This window comes from Petaurus breviceps, unplaced genomic scaffold (genome assembly GCF_028583685.1).
Source record: "Petaurus breviceps papuanus isolate PSGF00001 unplaced genomic scaffold, PetGlider_PUasm1.0 90849, whole genome shotgun sequence".
Lineage (NCBI taxonomy): Eukaryota > Metazoa > Chordata > Mammalia > Diprotodontia > Petauridae > Petaurus > Petaurus breviceps.
In genome coordinates this window covers 6,005,371-6,030,626 of record NW_027187361.1, presented here as the reverse complement: position 1 = coordinate 6,030,626, position 25,256 = coordinate 6,005,371, and the positions used below count along the sequence as shown (strand labels likewise).

Below are 25,256 nucleotides of genomic sequence, written 5' to 3'. Positions count from 1 at the left end.
AGATGATCTCTAAAGTATAAACTACCATTCCAAATCTTGGTTCTGAGAAAAAGAAGGAAGGTCTAGCGTGTGGAAGGAACAAAATATAAAAGATGAATATCCCATCAGCTGTGCTGATGCTCTTAAAATATTTAAAGACCTGGGTGAAGGATTCCAGGATATTGGGTAGATCTAAAGAAGATTCATGGAAAATAAATAAAGGCAAGAATAAGACACGACTGGAAAGTGGCTATATAGCAATATAGACATATGCATATCCATGATTTAAATGAAATAATTATGATTGAAATTGTAAATAAGATCATCAAATTCTCAAAGTTTGTCTTTAGAATTGATATTTCTAAAGAGCCATGAGGCAGAAGCAGAGAAAAACCACTCCCATATAATTAAGTACATTTATAGTTTCCCTATTCCTTGACCATAACATGTCCTGATAGCCTGAGATCATCTATATATCATCAATTACATATAATGTTTTCAATTCTTCAGACAAGTTCAGCAGAAAAGATAGAAAGGAGTTAATAACAGCACATATCTCCTAGGGTTTTGTGGGGACCAAATAAGGTGACACTTGCAAACTGCTCTGAAAAACCTAAAATGTTCTATAAAACATGATTAGACGGAGGAAGGGGAGGAAGATGATCCACTGGGATGGAACTCTCTTCTCACTGGTGGAGGCCAATGCGCGGCTTGTGTGAGGGTCCTGGCAGAGCTAGCAAGAATGACAGAGCTCCAGTCTCTTCCGTTTTTCTTCAGACCTTCTTCAAGTCACTAAGGGTGCTTTCCTAGCTTCAAGAAATAAAATGGAAAAGGACAACCCCACTTCAGGATGCTGAAGAAAAAGACTCAGGGTAGACAGGGGAGGAGTTGGCAGTCTTCATTATTTTCCTGTCCTCTGCTTGTTATATGTTATACATACTTGGGGGAATACACTCACGGGTGACATCTAAGTCACTCTCTAGGTTGAACTGAGTTACCTTATTCCCAACTGGCAAGTTCCTTCACTCTGTATTGAATGGGATACATACATACATACATACACATGTATATAAATATATACACACGTACACACAACATATATACACGTATGCACAATGGGATACATACACATGTATATGAATATACATATGTACACACAACATATATACACATATGCATAATGCAATGGTAAGGGAATTTGATGATCTTTCCTGCCCTCCCCTCCTCCCCCCCTCCGGCTTTGAAAACCCAGATGTTGGTGCTTCTCTCTCTGGTAAATAACTATGCATGTATGTGATGGTCAGATAGCTAGAAGCCCTTTCTGTTGGTCTGTTGAATTATGTTATTTTCTCTGTATTTTTTGTCCACTTGTAATTTCTGTTTGCATTTTCTCTAAAGTTCAGGGTGCTGACTTTTTCCCCTGAACTAAGTAAATGTTATATATGTTTGATTAAAAAAAGATCGTTAACCCTTTTTCAGTTGCTTTCCTTTAGAAAAGCAGAGCAAAGAACCTGTGCTACTAGCTATCCTGGGGTGCTTGTTGTTACATACACACACACACATATATATATATATATACATACATGCAAACCTACACACATACATACATGCATGCATGCATGCATTACTATGTAAACTTTTTGTTCTGATTTTTGTTTTGCTCCTGATTTGGATTAATTAGTTTTCTTGACTAAGTGTTTTCACTATGAAATTAGTATTTATTTGTAGGAAAGGGGTTAAGCCTTAAATATAAACTTGGGATTCTATTTCCCCCCAATAATGACACAGTGATCAGAAGTTAGCTTAAACCTAATAATATTCCCCAAACTTATAATATATAAAGGAACAGATAAAATTCTAGCCCAGAAACCCTTCTTTCTGAGGAGAGTAGACTGACATGTACCTCACCTTCCTGCTTCCCTTCCCAATAAGAATTAAAAGTCTGGCATGTAGAAGTATTGGGAAAGAAGAGGTTAGAGGTGCCTATTTTGACTCGCTTCAGGACACAGAAAGATGGCCCCATAATACACATAAACACAACAACCCTTGCTACATGTGGGGTCTCACTGCAATTATTACTATTATTACTATCATCATTTTCTTATATTCAATTAATTTCAGCTAGAAATGGTCCTCAAACAAGTCACTATCTTACTATTACTCATATGTGTTTAATTCTCCCTGAACTATTTTCTAAGTACACAAAAATCATGACTTTTTTACAATAAAGTATTGGGGTAATGATGATGACCATGATTATTTCTCAAAAATGATTTCACCTGACTTTCTCACATTTGAAATTTAAGTCAAATTTCCCTGCTGCTATTCCTCTCACATGACATTCCATTTCCTCCTTCCATGATTCTGTATAGTTTGTTCATGGAAAGCACTCTTCCTCTGGAAATCTTAATTTTTTTCAAGGCTCGGCTTCTTTTTTTACATATGGGCTCCCCCATTAAAATGTAAGCTCCTTGAAGGCAGGGACCATCTTGCTGCATTTCTTAGTATCCCAGTTCTTACCATAGTACCTGGTACACCATAAATGCTTACTATATATTTTTTGACCAGTGTAATGTAAGCTAGTTGATGGCGCTTACATTGCATTTTTTATCTTTGTAGTTCTCACACCTAGCACAATGCCTTATATCTAGAAGTTCAATAAATTTTTGTTAAATGAGTATTGTTTCCAATACCCAACTATGTTTGTGGTCAATAATTCAGATTGTATAGGGAGACAAGGAAATCTAGGTATCTAAAACTCTTTCTTAACCACAAAGAACTATGCATGCATATTTACTAAACCAGCAATCCAAGAAGAACATTAAGGAGTTGCAAGTGAAGGAAGTAGCATACATATCTAATCTTTGTGGATCTCACAATCTATAGAAGAAGGCTATAGAAAAGAGCTGAGATTACAGGAACATTTACAGGCTCTCTGCATACCTGATGTCCAGTAACCTCAGCATCTCCCGTTTGGCATAGAATATACAAACTATATGTAACTATAGCCTTACCACACAATGGCACCTTTGTGAAGGAGTTAGAAGCAAATATTTTTCTAGGTAAAAATTTACTGAGTAATGTTTTAGGAAGGAGAAAATAAACAATAAGGAAAGATTTAATTTGATTGCTATTGTATATACACTTCTATGGTTTGGAAATAGGCAGAAGTAAAACTGACAAGTAAGAAAAGATCAAGGAGGACACACCAATAAAGTGAAAAGAACAAGCTAACAAAAGTAAAGAGATTGTTGAATAAATAGTAAGATTTGAGAAGCAGTATGGTGTAATAGAAAGTGCACTTGAGTAGGAAAAGGAATAAGCATTTATTAAACACCTACTATGGGTCAGGCACTAAGCTAAGCACTTTACAAATATCTCATTTTGTCCTCAGGAGAATTCTGGGAGGTTAGTGCTATTATTACTCCCATTTTACAGTTTAAGTAACTGAGGCACAAAGACTTTACATGATTTGCCAGGGTCACACAGTTAAGAAGTATCTGAGGTAGGATTTGAACTCAGGTCTTCCTGACTCCACATCCACTGCTCTATCCACTCTTTTACCTGGATTCAATACTTGGCTTTGCTCCTTGCTGTGCATATAACTTTGGACAAGTCATTACCTCTCTAGGCTTTAATGCTCTCCCTCTGTAAAATGAAGGCGTTGGATGAGGTGACCTTAAAGATTCCTACCAGTTCTAAATATATGACACCTGTTCCCATGATCCCATGATTCCCAATTCTAACACTTACTAGCTATGTGACCACATGGGCAGTACCTTAACTTAAACTCTCCATGTCTTAGTTTCTATATCTGAAAATGAGGATAAAATGTGTCACTATCTGGGTAATTAAAAGGGTAGTTGAGGAGGGGAGGTAGGAAACAAGCATGTTATAGTAGAAAGAGGGCTGCATTTGAGTGAAAAAATCTGGGTTTGAGTCTCACTTTGGACATCTATTGGATATGTGGTCACCAGCAAATTACAACTTCAATGATCCCCAGGTAAATCCGCTATTAAATAAGGATAATATTGTTTGTATTTTATATTTATAGGGATGCTATAAGGGTAACTCCTTACAACGTATAAAATTTAAATCTGCAAATAAATTTGAATTACTGTCATTGTGCATAAGGTACTTAAGAAGGGAAAGGGGATCAAGTCCATGTAATATAACGAACAATTTTGCAATAGGGTTTTATATATTTCCAATTTGTTCTATATTAAACCCTCTTCTCCATAAATATAATGTAGTAGTTTTTCTCATGTCGAATGCTTTATATTTACTCAATATCACAAATGAAATGAAAAAATGAAAAATAAGGAATGACAAGAGGAAACGGAAGATGAAATAAAGTTACATTTGGTAAAAATGAGTTTACCTATCAGTATCAGAGAACTAAAGTTCATCTTCCATTGACCACCCCCAAAAAAGTAACAGCAATAATAGTAAAGCCAACATGTCTATGGTTATGATGGAACTGAATAGGATTAAGTTAAATGTATGTTTATGTTAAAATATCTCTGGAAATTTGAATTATAATATGCTTTAATAACATTTACTGTAAGTCTCTGCTTTATCCTTAATACACGGATCTTAATAGAAATTGTCAGAGGCTCCAAAGGCCTAAGCCTAAAAGTAATCATTCAGCAAACAAATGGTTCTTTTAATGTCAATGAAGAAATCCCCTGTTACTTCAGGTCAGTCACCAAAACCCCCTCAGAAATATTTCACAGCTGAGAAATATAGGCATAAAAATATCTTATATCTTCTTTTGAAGAGAAATGCATTTGAAGTCAGAGAACTGGGTTTAAAACCTATCTCTTTCATTACTTATGTAACTGCATATGTCACTTAACCTCTATGGTTCTGTTTCTTGATCTGTAAAATGAAAGGTGTCTTAGATGGTCCTTAAGGTATCTTCTAATCCATACTTGACTGCCCCTATCATTCTAGAACTCAATAATATTCTGTTCACAACATTCTCTTAGTTTTCTAGTCTCAATTCTGTCCTCTATTTATTACAAAATTTCACTTTTCAACTTATTTGCTCAATGATATTTATTTTTGATACTGGAAACCTGCTGATATTTCATGCATTCAGAGTCCAAGCAACTCAAAACACATGAGCAGTCCTTGGGCAACAGAATCACAACACCTCAGAGTTGGAGGGAAAATTGGAAGTCAAGAACTCCAGTGATGGAGAATCCACTGTTTCTCACAGCAGCGCGTCTAACTGTCAGAATATGGCAGTTGTTTTTATCTCAATCCTAAAACTATATCCCCTATTTCTAGCCTAGTGGTCTAGAGAAAAGAATGTCTATTTCGTATGACTATTCTTCAGATACTTGAAGACAGACTGCAATGGGTTTTCTAAGACTTCTCCAGGTTAAATATTCCTTGTTCTTTCAGTGGATCCTCATATGGCATGGATTCAGGATTCAAGGACTTTTCAATATAATACATGTCTATATCAAAGTTTTTCAATACTTGTAGTAAGTAAAACGTGGCATCTAAAATTAAGTACAGTAGTCCAGATGTTATCTGATCGAATCTTCTCTCCTTCCTTTCCCTCCTTTCCTCCTCTCCCTCCCTCCTCTCTGTCCACATAGGGTATCATACCCTTACCTGCAGGTGCTTCCCAAAGGAATATAAATTTTGATCACTGAAACCTCACAAGATAACTTGGGATTCAAGAGCTAGATTTCTTTCTTAAGTACCATGCCTTAAGCCCAAATCACTCTGGCTCTCATTGATTAGCCAACAATAGGTCCCAGCCCAAACTTCACTTGGTCATTATTTGGGGCCCCTGAAATCTTTTAGTAAGCCTAAATAGCAATTGTTTCTGTTTTGGCCAGAAATACTAAGGGTCTTCCCCTCCAAGATTGATTTTTTAACTAGGTAAAAGGGACTATTCTTTCCCTCATTTCTTGCCTAGCCTTAATCACTGAAGGGACATTGCCTCATTCAATCTGAAATCTGGGAAAGATCTTACCTTAAAAAGGCCAAGACTACATCCAGGGCCATCTCCAGTCATCCTGATCTACAACTTGCCACTGGCCCCAGATGGCTTAGGAGAAGAGAGTGAGGCTGGTGACTTTGTACAGCCTTCTCTCATTTAAATAAAATTCACTTGCAAGTCATGGCATCACCTTCCTGATGTCATGGTCATCTTCAAGAAGGAAGGACAAACAACAATGATCAATGTATATTATAGCAAGATCTTATCACCAACTGATCGCCAACACTATGCTGTTCCCATTACAACCCAAGAGTTCAGTTTACTTGTGTGACATGTGACCAGTGAACTTGAACTTCTAGTCCATTAAAGGTCCCACATCTTTTCATGTCTCTTACATCTTATATTGGCGAATTTGATTGTGTTTAAGTCAAATATAAAAGCTTATGGTTTCTTCCTATTAGGTTTCCTCTTATTCTATTTAATTCAATTTTCTATCACTCTGAGATTTACTTTTTTTTTAATGGGGAGGGGAGAGTGAGGAAATCCTGACTGGGTCATATAATAAGCTATATATGTTCTTAATTTTTTATCATCTTCAAATTTAATAAGTTTGCCATTTATGCCTTTCATTTCACATGCAAATTTGATAAACACACCAAGTAACTGGTAAAATGTCCTTTAATAGCACAAAGAACACCAAAGAAATCACCTTAAGGTATCAGATTCTATCAAATAAAGTTCAATCTTCTCAATCTGAAATGCGAAAATCTTTGGTAATTTGAATTTGTTCCCTCTACTGCAGTCACCTTCAAACACACAGAGTGGCTTTAGTTGCCATTTTTAAAGAGACAAGCTTTCTTTTCAAATAAATTAGTACAAAGATCATTCAAAAATTGCATTTAATACAAAAATCAATTTAAAAAACCTGAGGTCAAAAAGATTGCCCTCTCAGGGCGAAATATAATTATAATTTTGATTATTTAAATGCATTTAACATAACAACTAGATGTAGGATTCAGATACCAATGGTAGATATGTCCATATACTCAGGCTATGTCTACAAACCTCTAAGTAGAATACAGATATAACAATTTTGTTAGACGAATGTGGCTCAAGGTGCATTTGGATTTGCTGGGATTCAGCAAATTCAGCACAGCCAAAAATATACTTTGGATGCACAGTCTCACTGAATATGCTAAAAACATGAAGGAACACACACACAGATGTAGACATGCACATGCACGCACACACACAGAGTAAGTATTCAAATGGAACCAAAAAAAAACCAATTGATTTTTATTTTTCCTGAGCCTTCCCTCACACCACCAAAATAATAAAAACTGACAACTGTTGGGTTTAGAAACATTTAAGATGTATTCATATATTTTTACCTCCCCCCTTATCTTTCACAATTATAGTGTCAAATTGCCTATAACAGATCTTTTTCATGCTGGTATACAAAGGACAAGTAGATGACAGCTCTCACAGGCAAAAAAAAAATCAAGCTACATTTCTGCATCCAAAGGCATATCCACTATCACAAAAACAAGAAGAATACATTTTAATTGAATTGCATCTTCTTTGCGGGCTTTACTTTGCTGACTTTTGATCTAGATATTGGTGAAAGTGTTCCTTTCTTCATGACAAGGTTCAAGAAAAAAGAGGATCACAAGAGAAAAAGTGGACAATTTTTATTTTACACAAGTGAAAAGTTTCTGCACAAACAAAATTAATGCACATAAAATGAGAAGGGAGGGACTTCACTTGGAAAATCTTTGTAGCAAGTTTCCCTGATAAAAGCTTGATATTCAAGGTTTATAGGGAACTAATTCAAATATAGAAGAACAAAAGTTACTACCTAATGTTCAAAGAGTACAAATTGGCATTTCTCAAGGGTAGAATACACATACTCACATACATACATATATATGCATATATACACACATTTATATGCATATTAGGTTTATATATTTTCCCAAAATATCTAATACTTTTTTTTCCAGAGTGGGGAAAAAGGAAAGTATTGCTTTAGATTTTTTTCTCCCCATGATTTCAAATTTTGCATAAACTTCACATTTACTCATTATCTCTTCTTATGGATTCCTTTTTATGGATCAGAAAAGTATTATATAACATTTCTCCTGTGCTACTGATAATGCTAATAACAACAACAATAATAATAGCTAATATTTCCATAGCATTATGTGCCAGGCACTGTGTTAAATACTTTACAATTATCATCTCATTTGAGATTCACAACAGCACTAAGAGGTAGGTGCTATCATTATTATTATTATTATTATTACTATTTTATAAATGAGGAAGCTGAGACACAGACAATTTCAGTGACTTGCCCAGGGTCACACAACTAGTAAGTATTAAGTATGTATAAGCAAAGAGACAGAGACAGAAATTTGTCAGACTCTATATTATCATAGGACAAACAAGCTAAAAGTGATAAAATGACCAAAACCAAAAGTTTTTCATATAGTCCACAAACCAAAGAAATGACAGACAACATGCCAGCAACCCTGCATCACATAAGAGGGTATGATAATCATCAGGGAAGAGGAGGTCAACTTGAAAGCTGAATACATTAGGGCAATTAAACCCTCCACTAGTCTGTCACTCTAGCTACAGATGTCCACATGCTAGCTTCCCAAATATTCAAGCTCTCCCCTAACCTTCTATGGCTTGGTAACTTCTAAATGTCTCAATGATGAGGACACCCAGAACTGAGGCAATGAAACACAGCTGCCATCAATTCCTATTTGCTCTAGCGCAGGCTAGCACCAGGCAAGAGTGGGCACTTAGCATGACTGGCCAGTCCTTTGTGACAAATGCTTGAGGAATACCAGTAATTGGGGAAAATCACCATGGTGAGTAGCCACCAACTGGCAAGTTCAACACACATAATAAGAAGCATTGGTGATACAATTTGAATGGACAGATTTTTCAGGGTAAGTATCTTAAACCAGGGATAGCTAAACAAGTGTGACAAAATACCTCTGGTGTTAGGTTTCCTACTTTAGGGAAGCCCTGAGGCATCTATGAATACTGAGTACTTTTTATGCTTCCATTTCTTCTAAATTAAACAACATTTTTTTTTTCTTAAAGAAAGGCCTCTGGTGTACATTTAAATGGAGAACTGCAAAGGTATCTTCATCACCTCAATTCTTCCCACCCTAGGCACACATTTACTTTCTTTTCAAGAAATGTTCCTTTATGGGAAGGAGAGTAAAAGCTAAGCATTTTCCATGGGTTGATGTACAGATTTAAAGCTGGAATAAATGATGCCTTTGAAAGAAGTAACGTTTGTCAAAATTACTGAAAGAATCTGCAATAGCTGTAACTCTCTCTGTGACTAAATAAATGTGTCCTAGAGACATGTACTAAGGCACAGAGAAGAGTGACTTGTGTAGAAGCAAACATATTGTATCAAAGGCAAGATGCAGACTGAGTTCTTCCTGTGTCAAGCCCCAGCTTTCTATCCATCAAATCAGTTGCCCTTCCAGTAGTCTATTCATTAGAATGAAGTTTTCTTGGGGGACGGGGGGGGGGCGGGGCCGGACCTGATATGTATTATCATCATCATAGGTGTAAGAAGGGAGGGACATCATGGTATCTGATTTTGCTCCCCCAAAAGTTGTTGGGAGATATTCATTAGCTGTGGGGAAGCTAACATCTTATTTTACTAAGACAATGACCATCCTGGGGAATTAGAAAGGTGGGAGAACAGACAAACAGCTTGGGTCCTAGAGGTCACGGCCCTGGTCACAAGTATCCTCACTAACAAGACTATATAATCTGCATAAAAAGGGCATGTAGGGAAATAAAGTGAGGAATTTGAACTAACCCTAAATCTAACAGGAAGGACAGAACTGTATAACCTCACTACTGCTTCTGGGGGGTTTACCATCTTAAGGGCCATATCACTTGGATCTTGCTCGGGGCATCCAGGGAGGTAGTGGACAGGGGAAGCTCATCCAGGCTAACTCCCTGACCCTGCCTGAGAAGTCTTCTGTGATCCTCACAAGCACGTCTCTCACATGGGGAATTCCTTTTTTTTTTTTTTACTTTTACAGGGTAATTGGGGTTAAGTGACTTGCCCAAAGTCACACAGCTACTAAGTGTGTCAAGTGTCTGAGGCCGGATTTGAACTCAGGTCCTCCTGACTCCAGGGCCTGTGATCTATTCACTGCACCACCTAGTCACCCCTCACATGAGGAATTCCTGATAAGGAAACTCCCTCTACCATTTCCAATAAGTACCTAGTCTACAACTTAAAAGTTTTTGAGAGCTGTCTAGGAGCACTGAGTTCTACCCAGGGTTGTATACCTAGAATGAATTTTAAAATATTGACTCTAAAGATGGAAGGGAACTTAGAAGCTACCTAGCCCCACCCTCTTATTTTACAGATGAGTAAGCTAAGGCCTCTAGAAGTTAAATAACTTGACCACAGTCATATGATAGCAAGTAGCAGAGTCAGGATTCAAAATCAGGTCCTTTAACTCCAAAGGACAAGAAAGAACTCAAGTCTTCCTGACTTGAAGGCCAAGTAATTCCACTTTACATCTTACATTCATAAGGATTATAGAATACAAATTGTTTAAAACAGTAATTTTTATTTAGCCTTTTGAAAATGTTTTCAGCAACAGGATGTAAGTAGCATATTATTGGGTAAACAATAATCAAAATGACTTGGAATGAGCTAATTCAAAAATCTGGATTGATTCACTCTATGCTGATGATATTTGTCCAACACCTTTAACAAAATCTGCCTCTCAATTAAATGCCTATCTCAAATGCAACATTTTCATTTTATAATCAATAGGTACATCTGAAGAGGTAACATAAAAATATATAATTCTGAAGGCAGCTGGTCACTGTGTCCCTCCTCAATTCCTTCCAAAGGCTGGACAACTATGTTAATAACACAGGTACAGGGCCAAGTGTGGTCCCAAGGGCACTGGAACAGTCAAGGTTGCAGCAGACCAAGCTATGCCTAGACCAGATGATTATAGCGGGGGCTATAAAAAGGCAATGGTGATAGAAGTTGAAACAATAGAGGCTAATGCATATGGGATCTTTTGGGAGGAGCAACCAGGCCATAGCTCTGGGTCCAGGGCATTTATGGAAGACTACAATCAATCACTCAACAAGTACACATTCATTTTTTCATTAATATATGTGCTAGGTACTATGGTAGAATCTGGAGACACAAACAAGTCTATGTCTTCAAAAAGTTTAAATTCTGTTAAGGGAAACATGTGAGCACATAGGAATATACAAAATTGGTCAAAAATAATTTGGGGGGAAATGTTATCAGTAGCACAAGTCTTCTTGGAGAAGATGGCCCTGGAGCTGAACCCTGACATATTCTAAGAGGCAGAAGAGATGAAAGAGTGCATTCTAGGCATTGTGGAGAACCATGTAAAGGACTAGAGATGACTAATAGAAAATCTGAGAAACACCAAGAAGACCAGCTTGGGTAGACAAGAGTGCAAGAAGAAAATAAGCCTGGAAAGCCAGGCTGGGGTAAAGTTGTGGAGAGTTTTAAATGCTAAATAGAGGACAATGATATGAAAACCCACGAAGAAGAGAACAAGGAAAGGAGGAATTATTATTTTTTAAATAAAGATGGTTCCTAACTGGAATGAATATTATTAAACAGAAAACAAAGATAGAAAATCACTTAAGATAAATTTCAGCGTCCTGGTAAGCTCTGCAAGCTACTTCTCACAGACTCATTTTAGGGTGGAAAAAGTGTGGTATACTGAAGGCCTAAACAGAGTTCCTTTATTTCTGTGTGGATTGTATGGTCCATTCTCTTCATGAACCGATTCAAGCATTATGGCTAAATGTGGTACTTGGAATTGGAAAATAGCAAGGGTCAGAGTCATCAGGATCAGTCTGATGTGATTTCTAACTCTCTGGTCACATAGTCCAATATTCCTACCTCTAAGTTTGAGTCAAATGATGACATAATAAATAAAAGAAACTCATTCCGATCAATCACTCTTCCTAGCTTTGAATTCTAATTACCTGAAGTAAATGGAATACTGTTCCATAAACCCTGAGCTCCCTATCTGCTGATATTAAGAACCAAATATCACCTAGCCCCCAGTGTTTGTTTATAGCAAATCAAGTACTGTTGATTAACATGATGTGCCAAGAACAAGAAATGATTGGTACCCATATACATTTAGGGAAAATAAATCATACATGCCGGTTTAAAAACATTCTTAAAAAGAAAAGAATCTTTTCAAATGTTTAATAAATTTATTAACACTGACATCCTCAATCTGTACATCAGAAAATCACTTATAATATATGGTAAGCTAAGTATTCTGAGGGAAACACTGTCACAACGCAAAGGAGAGGACAATGGCCTCTTTGTTCATTCCCCTAAGCATAAAATAATGGATTGCTGTATCACAAAGAGTTAAATCAAAATTATTAAAAGTAACGAAGCTTTTTGTTAAGCTTAAGTAGTGATTATTACTGCTTATGACAAGCTTAATAATAAGCTATACCAGTAAGGCTTATTATTGTTAATTTCATGAGTAGTTTTAGAAGACTTTATAAATAAATAATTAAATATTTCTTTCATATTTATATCTTTTTTTTTCATTTAAATTTTTGTTTATGTCTCATGGAGTACAAAATGAAATCACATGACCGTACAGGTATGTAATATCTGAATCAGATCTGTGCTTTCACTAGAAGAGGGAATTAACTCCCCGGTTGAGGAAACTCCTTCTACCATGTTAGAGGACGTGTCAATGTTATCTACATTGACCCAAAAGAAAATAAAATGTAATTAGAAGATATTTGACAAAATTAATTCAAACGTAATAGAACACAGACAATGCTAATATGTGGTTTTCTAAGTCCATCTGGGGCAGCTGGATGAGGCAGTGGCTAGAGGACAGGACCTGGAGTCAGAAAGACCGGAGTTCAAATTTTACCTCAAAACTTACTAGCTATGTGGCTCTGGGCAAGTCACTGAAACCTGTTTGCCTCAGTTTCCTAATCTGTAAAATAAAGGAAATAGCAAACCAATCCAATAATTTTTGCCAAGAAAACCCCAGATGGTGTCACAAAGAGTCTAATGTGACTAAAAAACTGAACAAAAGTAAATATGCCTCCAGCAGGGCTCTTTACATACAGTTTAGTGACATGCTGTTTTTTGTTTCACATTATTAAGTTTGATACCACTGGTCTTAAAGGGCTGCCCAAACACTGAGATGTTAAATAATGTGTCCAGGGCCATACAGCAAGTATATATTATAAGTTGAACTTGTACCCAAGATTCCCTGATTCCAAGATCAGCTCTCTAAATCAGAGATACTTTTTTGGTTTTTTTTTTTTGGAGAGGGGGAAGGTAGGACAATTGGGGTTAAGTGACTTGCCCAAGGTCACAGGGCTAGTTTTTGTGTTAAGTATCTGAGGCCAGATTTGAACTCAGGTCCTCCTGACTCCAGGGCCGGTGCTCTATTCACTGCGCCACCTAGCCGCCCAATCTGAGATTCTTAACACTGTTAGTGCCATACCTCTCCAGAGAAACCTTTGGCTCTGGTAAAACTTATAAACCCTTTATCAGAATATTTGTAAATTCATAAAATAAAATACAAAAGGAAACAATAGCATTAAAATAATCAAAATATCATAATCAAAATCATTAAAATATTTTGTCTAAATAAGTTCACAGACCCCAGTTAAGAATATCTGCAACATGGACACATATGTTGGGAATATACAGTCAAAAATGGTTACTGATAGAGGTCCATGATCAAGAGTTGGGAGAGCACTAATGTATTAAGAACTGGCTGTGTAGTTCAGAAAACGGGTTAAATCTTACTTCTAATGCATTCTATGTGCCACTCTCAGGGGCTCCAAGTTACTCACTAAGATTGTACAATAGAGGGCAAGTAGAAATATGCCTTAGTAGATTTCTCACTAAGAGTATACCATGCCAATAAATTCACAGGATTGGTAAAAAAAAAAAAGTAATTGCTAGTTTAGATTATTTTAAGTTGTGCCTTCAGATTTCAATATTTTATCTTTTTTTTTTTTACTGCAGAATGATTCACCTTTGAAACACAATGGAAAATAATAGCTTGCTTTAAAGATAAAATGTGAAGAATAATTTATTCTTAAACAATAAGTCCTATGGAAAATCAATTATGCAAAAATGGATTCATATTAAAATTTTCAAATTTACAAACATATACTTCAGTAAGAGCCTGTTAGCTTTTTTTCTTCATATGAGAATAAAGTAGAGACATTGAGAATGTTAGCACCAGATGAGCTGAGTTAAATAATGAGAAAACAGATTGGGGGCAGTGCAGTACAAGCTTGAAAGCATTTTAGAAGTTTCTGGGATAAAGGAGATATTGTTGAAAGATGACCAGTCTTCCGGTTGGGAAGATCTGGATTCAAATTATCCCTTAGGAGTGTTCCAGTAAATGTTTAATAATCAGATCTCAGTGAGAGAAATGTACACAAAACACACTGTTAAATTTAGTCCACAGAATTAACATTTTCTCATAATAAAGCCCTGATTTGTAGCATTTGGCAAAACACTGAAAATTTGATGATTGCCTTTCACTAGAAGGTTTGAACTGGCTCTAGCCTTTGACCCATGGGGGAATTGCAAGTATAGGAAATTTACTTAACCTTAACCTCCAAGTTACAGTTGAGTTCCTAGTCTGCAGTGCTGTAGGGATTTCAACAAAAAGAGTCTCTACACACATTAAATCATAGGTTGCCACGCACACACACCTGAACCTTCATCCCTAGGTGGGATAGTTATATTAGTGAGTTTCATACATTGCTTGATGATTGAGGGACAGGGAATATTTGATACACTGTGGAGAAAAATGGATGAATTCCTTAGATTACCATTAGTACGAATGATTGTCATTAATAATAATTCCTTAGGTTGCCATTAATAAAAATGACTAGAAATTTAAATAACTGAATATTTTTGATTCAGACCTGTGCTTTTTTTCAGAATGCTAACTCATTCCACTGAAACAAATGCACATCACTAACTACTCTATCACTTGCTATCTGAGTCACTAAGAGGGTAAGTGATTTGCCCATAATCACAAAGCCAGTAGGTTTCAGAGTACTTGAATTTAGGTCTTCCTGACTCTCTATCTCTTTAACCATGCTCTCTCTCCAGGCAAATAATATTCCAGATAAAAAAGACAGAGTTTGATTAATTTAATGAGATCTTTAATTCCAGACTTATTTGTAATTTTGAAATACTTCAATAACAAGTTATGGTTTGCAAAGGCAACTTAACTAAGAAACTAAGACCAAAAAAGTTGTCTATAACTGTGAAATGCCATCAGGAAGAAAGCATACACAGAGAAAACAGACTGGTTCAATGGCAAATTTAAGTTCAGCAAATCTAAGAAGATAAAGAGTAAGGGAAATCAGTTAAAAAAAAGCGGTGGGGGGGGGGGGCCTTAGGAATGATCTTGCAGAAGACAAGAAAACAAATCAGAATTTGTGAGAAAAAGAACCAACAAAGGAATTTAACAAAGGGTATATGTTTCAGAAATTTAGGAAAAATATTGTTGGCAATAGTACTTCGATGATGATTTGGCAAAGAACAGCCACATGAAAGAAATATACTTTATTAATCAAATTAAATTAGGGATGATCTGGTGTGACTAAAGAAGTATTCGGCGTATTGTTTCAATCAAAGCATTTTATAGGTGTTTTATTATGGTGCACCCAGTCATATTTAATCAGTTAGTAAGTTATGTCCCTCACTTAAGGAAGGAGGTATATATTAAGTCCTTCAGGTCCTAAGTATGTTGTTTAGCACATAGGGGCATGATCACAGAATTTTTAAGCTACATGAGACCTTGGAAATCTAGTCTAATGCCTTTATTGAACACATGAGAAATCAGAGACTCTACCCAGTTAGTAGCAAAAAACATATTGGACACAGATTTCCCGACTCCTCATATAAAGTGTGTCCATTATTCTACACTAAATAAGATTCTAAATAAACCTAACAATTCCTAGTATGAATTAAATTCATGATTTTCTCCACTATTCATCAGAGTATTCTAATGACACCAAGTTAGATGGAATAATGTCAATATTTCATGACTCTTGGATTAGAGTTCGTATGTAAATAAAAATTCCACTATGACAACTTATGCTAACATAAGGCAACTAAAAGTTTAACACAACAATAATAAAGGTCATATGTGTAGATGCCTCACACACAGTAGTCACTTTAAAATGCTTATTAACTCGACAATGTGACTCATTTCAGATACCAGACTTTTCTTCCTACCATTTATCAGTCCTCTTCCCTCGTTTTCCAGAGTCACCATGCCAACAAGGCCGACTTGGATAGGATTCATAACCAACAATTTTGCTTCTGGATATTACTATAAATAAATCAACACCTAACTTTTAATATTATACGATATTTATGACACTATCTAAAAACAAATATTGTTTCATCTAACTAAATGGCCTTTAAAAACTCAAAGAAATGGATAAATGCAATGGGGAAATATAGAGTCTTTTATGTGTAGAATTAATCTTGGACTTTTAAAAATTTAGAATAAAGTATAGTAATTTTCATGCTTAGAAATGATCACAAACTATAATGATTGTTAATTGACTTATATAATTATAGAAGTGTTTTGTATAAGGTTCTGTTGCCTATAAATAATGAGACTGGTGCTACCATACCCACATAAGTATCAATCTTCCTATTTTGCAGTTTCATTGCATATGGATTATTCACAGTATGAATAATTTGTATTTGAGGTTTTGTTATGTTCCAAATATACTCTTTAATCCCTAGGAACCCTGAAGAACATAAAGTATTTTTGATTTATTTTTAATTTAGCTAGGCTTAGAAATATGATATATGGAAACGAGTTTACTATACCTGAGAATAGTTTTTCCTACCCCACAGTTCTTTCCATGTCTATTTTCTTATTTTAACCTATCTCTATAGGTTGACAGATAGATGTAGATATAGATGATATAGATAGATATAGTTATAGATATAGATATGTGTGTATGTATGTGTGTGTATATATATATATATATATTCTCATTCCCTTCCCCACTTTTAAGACTCTCCCCTTTCCCATGATTCAAATTCTTTTGCAGTTGAAAATGAAAAAGAAACAAAAATAGCCTCAAAGAGACTATCAAATAAAGAGCGTACAAAGGTTCTCTGACTTAAAAACATATGACTTAATAACATTCGTGCTTAACTGACTGTCTTTCCCCCTGAAAAGGATAAAAGGGTTCAAAGTGTTTTGGTCAACGGGTTCTGGATTCTCAGAGATACAGCATTCTCCAAGGTTGTTGTTTTTTTTTAATTTCCTTTTTACTGTTGAGATGTTGTCCCGGGATCACTATGCTATGGCAAGGAAATATGTACAGAGAGAGGCATCCTTTTCTCAAATCAGCTTACAGAACATAAGCATTCTAGCTACCATGTTGCCTTATCTCTGAACATTGCAGAACATATTTTCCCACATATTCCCAAATTTTAAGTAATAATCCGATTTCCAGAGTATTCCACAAAAGCAAAATATAGCTAAACTACAGTACTTTTGGCCCTACTACCACTCCAACTTATTGGTATTATATTTTAGCTCTGTTCCAGATTACATCAATTCAGAGGTGGGGGTTGCTGGAGCACTTACTGTGATTTTCATAGGAAATTCACTTCTAAATCCAAAAGGGAAAAGGAAGGAAAAAAGAAAGGAAAGGAGGAATGAAGGAAAGAAAGAAGGAAGGGAGGGAGGGAGGAAGGAAGGAAAGAGAAAAGAAAGGAAGGGAGAGAGGGAGGAAGGGAGGAGGAAGGAAAGAAAAAAGAAAGGAAGGGAGGAAGGAAGGAAAGAAGAAAGGGTGGGAGGGAGGAAGGAAGGACGTATTTATTTGTAATGAATTGTCTTATGGAACAGATATGTTTTATATCTTCCTTACTTTAAGTTCCTTAATATATCTTATTATTATTATTACTTCCATAGTTAAGCTGTTTACTACACATTTAGGTTTATAACTTTCTCATCACTGATAATCACAATACATTGTGCATAAGGGAAGATTTACCCAGTAGAACAAAAAATCCTATATTAATTTTCACTTGCTGCACTTATGAGTTAGATTTTTCAATGCATACGGTATGTACAGCATGAATGAGTTGCTGTCATGCTGAACTTAAAAAGAGACAACGCAGGTAGAGCAGGAGCCACGGGTGCAGAAGAATCTATGACACCTGCCATTTTTGACTATCCTGCACTCACTCCACTCTCACACAAACATTGTCTTTAAAGGGTCCCCAAGTACAGAATTTTGGGCACCAGAGGGAAATAAAGTTGTGTCTCTTCAATGATGAAGGTTTGTCGATGGAGACTACCTTTTTAAGTTGCCTATTTGGGAGTCTGCATGAAAGCTGACACAATTCTGCCTTTTGGTATTTATAATCCTCAAAATGCAATTCTCAAAGAGGAAATGACTTTTGCCTAATTGTTGTAGAGCCAATAGACTACACAGTAGCCTTAACAGTCTATGTCTAAGTCCAAAACTTATGAAGCTTAGTATGCAATCAATCAGCGAAAATTAATTAGGTTCCTCAGACAGGCCAGGCAAAAGGGAAGAGAACGCAGAGAATATCCAACACATCTCATACGTGAACATGGGATTTTAAGTTCACAGGGATCTCACTGAACATTCCTCCCTCGATGAGGTCCAGGGAGATTAAGAGAGAGAGACTTTTTTAAATCTTGTGTGTATAATGTCAATTCATCACAAAGCAACTGGCAATATCTATTCAGAAAAGTCATTGAATTTGGAAAAGAGAATAATAAAAATGAATTAAGAAAAAGTAAATAGTTGCTTTCAGGTTGTTGATACCATATCCCCATATACAGCCCATATTTTTACTCTCTTCCATTACCACTATGTGGCATAGCTAGATGATGCAGTGGATAGAATGCCAAGCCTTGAGTCAGGAAGACTCATCTTCTTGAGTTCAAATTTGGCCTCAGAAACTTAGCAACTGTGTGAGACCCTGGGCAAGTTACTTGATCCCATTTGCCTCAGTTTCCTTATCTAGAAAATGAGCCAGAAAAAGAAATGGCGAATGATTCCACTGTTTCTGACAAGAAAACCCAAAAAGAGAACCATGAAGAATCAGACACAACTGAAAAACAATTGAATGACAACAAAACACCATGATGACCTCTGTGCCTAGAAAAGTGTTTGGCACATAATTGCTTAACAAATACTCATTAATTAAATGCATGTTCTCCTTGGAATCTGAAGAGTCTATGATCCAGAAACCTGGTTTCAAATCCTGCATCTTTCACATTCAATGTGACCTTGGGCAAATCCCATAGCCTTTCAATTTCCTCATCTACAAAATGAGGGAATTGGTTGGATTAAGTATTTTCTAGACTTCCTTCTCTGAAATTTTATGTTCTTGGAACTTTCAAATATGCATTATTCTAAGGAAAAACTAGAAAACAAATAAAAAATGAACAAGTTTGGAGAAAAATCTATTTCTCAAAGAGGCAATTCCTTTTGCCTTCAGGTAATATATCATTTTTTTTCTTTTTTGCAAGGGACCAGGGTGGCAACTGTAAATACAGTATAGTAATAATACAGTATATACATAAATACAGTAAAGTATACTGGATAAAGGCATAACTGTAGGTACGGGATCTCAGTCCAAAACTCCTCTACCAACAACATGCATCATAAGATAAAAAATTAAAATAAAGACACTTAACTAGACTATATAGAAGGCTCCTTCCAACTAATATCTTACAAGATATCTATGTATATCTGCAGTATGCTTCAGGCAACAGAGGACTATTTCTTTCCATCCATATTGAAAGCATATTTTCAAAACACGAAGTTATTCCTCACAACACATAGGATCATTCCTTGGAGAGAGAAAACTCTGGGAAAGAAAATGAAATCTTTCTATAAATTTTTTTTGGTTCTGAGAATGTTCTTTCATAAACTTCTAATATTCTGGAATAGTATTTCTAGTACAACAATAGATTTCTTTATATGTATACTACTAACAATGAAATGTTAAATATTAAGAAATGATACTTTATAAAAATCCAGAGTACAATTATGATAAAAAGAGAAAATCAAAATTTTTTTACATTTTAATTTGATTAATCAATCACCTTAATTAAATACATTGTCTACATCATGAGAATGTAAAGTTCTTTAAGGAAGAGCATTTTTTTCTTCCCTTTTTCTTTATATCTCTAGCTCTTAGAAGACTTGGTATTAGGAAGTGCTTAATAAATGCTTGTTTAACTGATCATGCTACTTCTTTTATGTTAAACCTTAATACCAGTTTTATTAATCATAGAAACTTTGAAACTTCTCAAATCCCATCAAGTAATGCAACTCACAAAGCATCAGACACAACTGAAATGATTAAACAACAATGCAACTCTGAGTCACAATATTTGTATATATGTACCTGATTTTTGTATGAAATGTATATGCATGTCTATAGGTATGCTTTCATACAAACAGAAATATATACAAATAAATATATGTTCACGTTTAGAATTCAGTAATAGGAAACTCTTGATGTGTAAAGTTTCTCTAAGCCAAATCAACAACTCATTCGTAACTTAAAATCTTAAAGACTTTTCTAGGGCACTAAAAGGATTACTGATTTGCCCAAGTTCAAACAGGCAATATGTGAAGCCTGGTATTCTTACATCCAAGGGCATACTACTGTCCTATCCACTATGTGACCATACTGCTTATATATTAAGTCATATCTACAGATTTTAATAAAAAATTAACTTCTTGTTTAAAATGGATTGTTTTGGAAAATAAAGTTTCCAAAAACCCTAGAGTAGAAAATATGGGAAGTTGTATTGAAATAATATTTTAGTTGTGAATGCTGATCTTATTAAAAAACACACACACAAGTTGTTATAATATAAATCGAATATTCCTAAATATTTTAAGGCATTTTCCAATGTAAAGGAAGTAAAATGAGTAGAACTGAGAGGAAAACTGAATTCCTCTAGGTGGCCATCACTAGCAACTTTTCCTTATTTTTATCACAACTCAAACACTTTGCTGATGTCACCTATCACTGTTTATATAAAGTTTATTTTAAATACAACAACCCAAACAAAACGTTGGGGTCATTTCCACACATTTGGAAGGAGCTGTTAAGTCACATGTCAGACCTCATTCACACCATCTTAAAATAAAAATTTATCTCCTTGAATTTTAACCCTCAACTAATTAGCACTTGTAATCTCTTCCCATCTCTGTCTTCTACAAGATTTGTTAAGTATCACTTTTTATTATTGATACTAATACATTTTTATTTTGCCGTCAGCTTCATACACACACACTTCACATTGATTCAGTAACTAAAGCAAATGTCTGGAACTATTAAGAAAGAAAAGGGAATAATGGGAAGAACATGGAGTATAAAAGTTTTACAACCATCATGTGAGTACACCTAAGCTGAACAATGAGAAGGACAAACAAGGCACATTTTGAGATTAGTTCCTCTTATGGAACTGTGTGGTCCATTGACAACTTAATGTTTACAGACTAGTTTTATTCGTTATTCTTTTTTTTTTCTTCAGATTTAAGTTCTAGTGAGCTTAAGAAATTCAGGCTATGCCAGTTGTCATAATATGAAAGAACTGTCAAACTCTAAGCATCTTTCTGTTTCTTATGGTATAAACACACCCCAACCTCACCCTACTGACTCCCCCAATGAGCATCTGTTTTTTAAAGTCATTCACTTTTCAGTGAACAGTGCGGTCCTTTGAAAGGCCAAATGTGGGTTGTGTTCAGAAACTGAAAAAAAAAACAGAAAATATTCAGTAAATGAAAATGGTTGAGGAACATAACAGCCTGTTTCTATGTAAGCTGTCTTATTAATACTACAGATCATGTAGTTTCTTTTTTTTCTGACTTTCACCATCTAATGAAGTGGCCATCGTAACTTTTGCCTGTGATGTGGGAAGGCCAATAAAATCTACTATCCATCCATCTATCTATCTTTCTGTCTACCGGTATGTGTCTCTATCCATGTATATGTTTACACATGTAATAGTCAACTGAAAACACATATCCTATAGACACACATATGCCAGCTGATCTGTACTAGAATTAATTTACCTATTGCCACACTTCAATTATAATGAAAGAACACTATGGTAAATAGATAAGCCATTTAAACCACTCTGCAAACTTTTTTTCCCTCTCATTATGAGAACAAATGCATGTGCCATAGTCCTTGAAAAGGCGCTCCCTCCTATCTAAACATGATTTAGATATGCTTTGAATATCTAATCCAATCTACCTTCCAATACTGGAATACACCCTTAGTATTTTCTTAAAACCAACTAAGGAGTCAGTTAAAAAAATATTCTTAGTATTCAACAGTTTTAAGGATCTCACAATATTTTTTTTATATTTTGTTGGAATGAGCATTTTTAAATGACAATATGCCTTTTAAACACTATTACTGTAATCATGCATAATTTTCTTTAAGACTCCTTAAAATGACAGAATTTTAAAAACAACAAAAGAAACATCACTGTTTTTTTCTGAGTGGTCATCTTATTAACTCTTGGTCACTGCCCTAGAACAGAGAAACTCTAAGTAGTCTAAAGGAGGCTCCTAAATAGATACTTTAAAATATATAATTCTGTGAATTGCAGAATGTAAATCTAACAGGGGTGGGGCTATCTTTAGTGGAGATAGTATCTATCTGCTCCCTCCCAAAAATATGTGACTAGAAAAAAAAATGGGGTGGGAAAGATGTAACCAAAGCCAGACTTATGGAAAAAGCATTCAAGTACTAAGGATTAATATCCAGGCTAAAGCATATGAGCTTTTATGTGCTTTAGAATATATTTATTTACCAGTTAAATGCCATCAAAATTCTTTGCAAATATTATAAAGCAATAGGTCACCTATCAAGTACCTTTAACTGCTTTAAGATTTAGTTGGTAATTACCTGGTGTTACATTTAGGGTCCACTCTATATGTAACAGTATTTCTTTTAAAAAAATACAAAGGAAAACAATTCTGCCATCAAAGAAAATACCCAGACTTAATGAAAGTACCAAAGACTAATGATGTTCATATAAAAAAAAACAATAAAAATTAAGACTAAATTTACAATCAATTCCCTTTCTAAAAGGCAAAGAAAGCTCTGATTTTTTTTTTTTTATCCAGGGAGTTAAAACTGATGAAGTAATTATCAGCTTGCTATGGTGCCCCTAAATTATTTTCTTACATGACTGGGAAGATAAGGTATTAAAATATCTAATAGCAATTGTCTATTTGCATTTTCTATGGGTTGCATATTACTGAATTTTTAATCTGAGATCATTTGTATTAGCAGGGAAGTTAATGTAACACTGATGATCTTAATGTTGGGGCAAATGGAAGCTCCAGAGATTTTCTGAGAACAAGAAATTAATTCATCCATGTGCCTTTGTCCTCCAACCTTCTTCCTCTTTCTACAGAGGGAAATCCCTTCAGTATATCTGAAGATGGCATGTTTATTAGATTTCTTTTCAAAAGGACAACTAAAGGTAATGGACTAAACCTTTTTGAGTCAGATTTTTGTTAGAATTTCATAATCATTACAACTCTGCCACTCCATGAAAAGCTGCACACCTCAAAGAAAATCATGCAGTAGGCTGAGATAAGCAACTGCAACACCCAATCAGCCCACTTAAATCCAAAGTATTTAAAAGATACATTTTTCTATCTGTTAGGCATGTTCTTTAAGGCTGTCTCTACTTCACCAGTGCATTTGGATTCTTCCATTTCTGTTACATCAGGATAAACAAATTTAACTTGGAACTTTCCTTTCCTTTACTTCCCCTCCCCTTAAATCTTGGCAAGTGCTGAAGTAGAAGGAGGAAACTATTCTCTAGGCTCAGAAAACTGTTCAGAAAATATTCCCGGTGTTTTAAAAACCTGACTGTTCTATATCCATTGAAGAATAGAGGATATGAGCATATAAAAACCTTTTTCCCAAAACTGACCAAATAATGAAATAAAATAAAAATCAGAAGGAAGAATCCATACTACCACCTTGTGGCTTCTCCTTGCAAGAACAGCACCTGCTCATTTCAATCGCCCCCAACTACCTCCCCCCCCCCATCCCCCGGTTCTTTCAAGTTGAGTCCAGAAAAGATTTAAATTACCTGTTGTTGTTTTTTTTTTGGAAAAGACCACCCACTTTATTTTATTAATTTGGATTAAGATGCGTAAGATACCATAAATAACCAGCATACCAATTGACTTGGGGGTCTTTGGCTCCCATACTCCCTTGCCGCCCCACCTCCTCGCTCCTACCCCATTACCTTCCACCACAGGCTATCTCTCAGCCTCCCTTTAACTGCCTGAGACCTTAGGTTCTTCACCATCATCACCACCATCATCATTCCAATCATACATCAAACATGACCTGTCTCCCTCAGGATCCCACCACCTGCGGGTGTTTCCTGAAAGAGTGATAAAACCGGGACCCCCAGAACACTGAGAGATCGTTGCAGTGGTAGGTGGGCAGGAAGCACTAGTCTGGGAAAACTGAACGCTCTGGAGAGGGGCATCCATCCGTTCCCAGAGTACTCGGTTAGATCAAGGGCCCCAGAGATGGAGGGGGAGAAAGTCTCTGGACCACAGCCTGCACTGCCTCCTCCAGAAGGGGGTCTCAGCGGCGGCTCTCCAGTGTGGCGGGCTTTGGGGATGGCGATACCTAGAGCTCCTTGGCCACGCGCTAGGGGGGTAGCATCCCACCTGCTCTGGGCGCCGCAGAGCCCGTGCTTAGGGAAGGAGCTGGATCTGGGCTTGCTGCTGTGAGGCGGCTAGCTGGTGGGGGAGACTGAATGATCTTGTCTAGTCTGGAGCCAGAGCCAGCATAGACCTAGCAATGAATGGAGGGTGGGGGGAGGGAGAGTCTGTGGGGGAGTCAAAGGGAGAATGGGGGTGGGCATCGGGACAGAACCAGGGGGTGGGGAGAGCAACTCCTAGCTTTCCCTCTCTCTTCCATTCCCCCCTCCAGTATTTCTCACCCGTTGCGGCTGCAAGCCCACCTTCTCCCCTCCCCCCTCCTTCCCATTACCAGGGCTCCGACTCCCCCCTTCCAAGCCATCCCCAACGTCAGACCTGTTTCATTACTGCCCACCTCCGGATAGGGTTCCCGGACCTGCAGAACAGCGGGTGGGTACTGAGCGGTGGGGAGTTAGGAGTTGCACGAAAGGGTGGCGGGGGG

At 36.2% G+C, this 25,256-nt stretch overlaps 1 protein-coding gene across 3 annotated transcripts in view; it reads right to left on the bottom strand.

Annotated features, from left to right (window-relative positions):
• NLGN4X (neuroligin 4 X-linked) overlaps positions 1–25,256 on the bottom strand; it is a 482,117-nt gene that overhangs the window by 454,660 nt on the left and 2,201 nt on the right. The gene's annotated exons all lie outside the window — the stretch shown is intronic.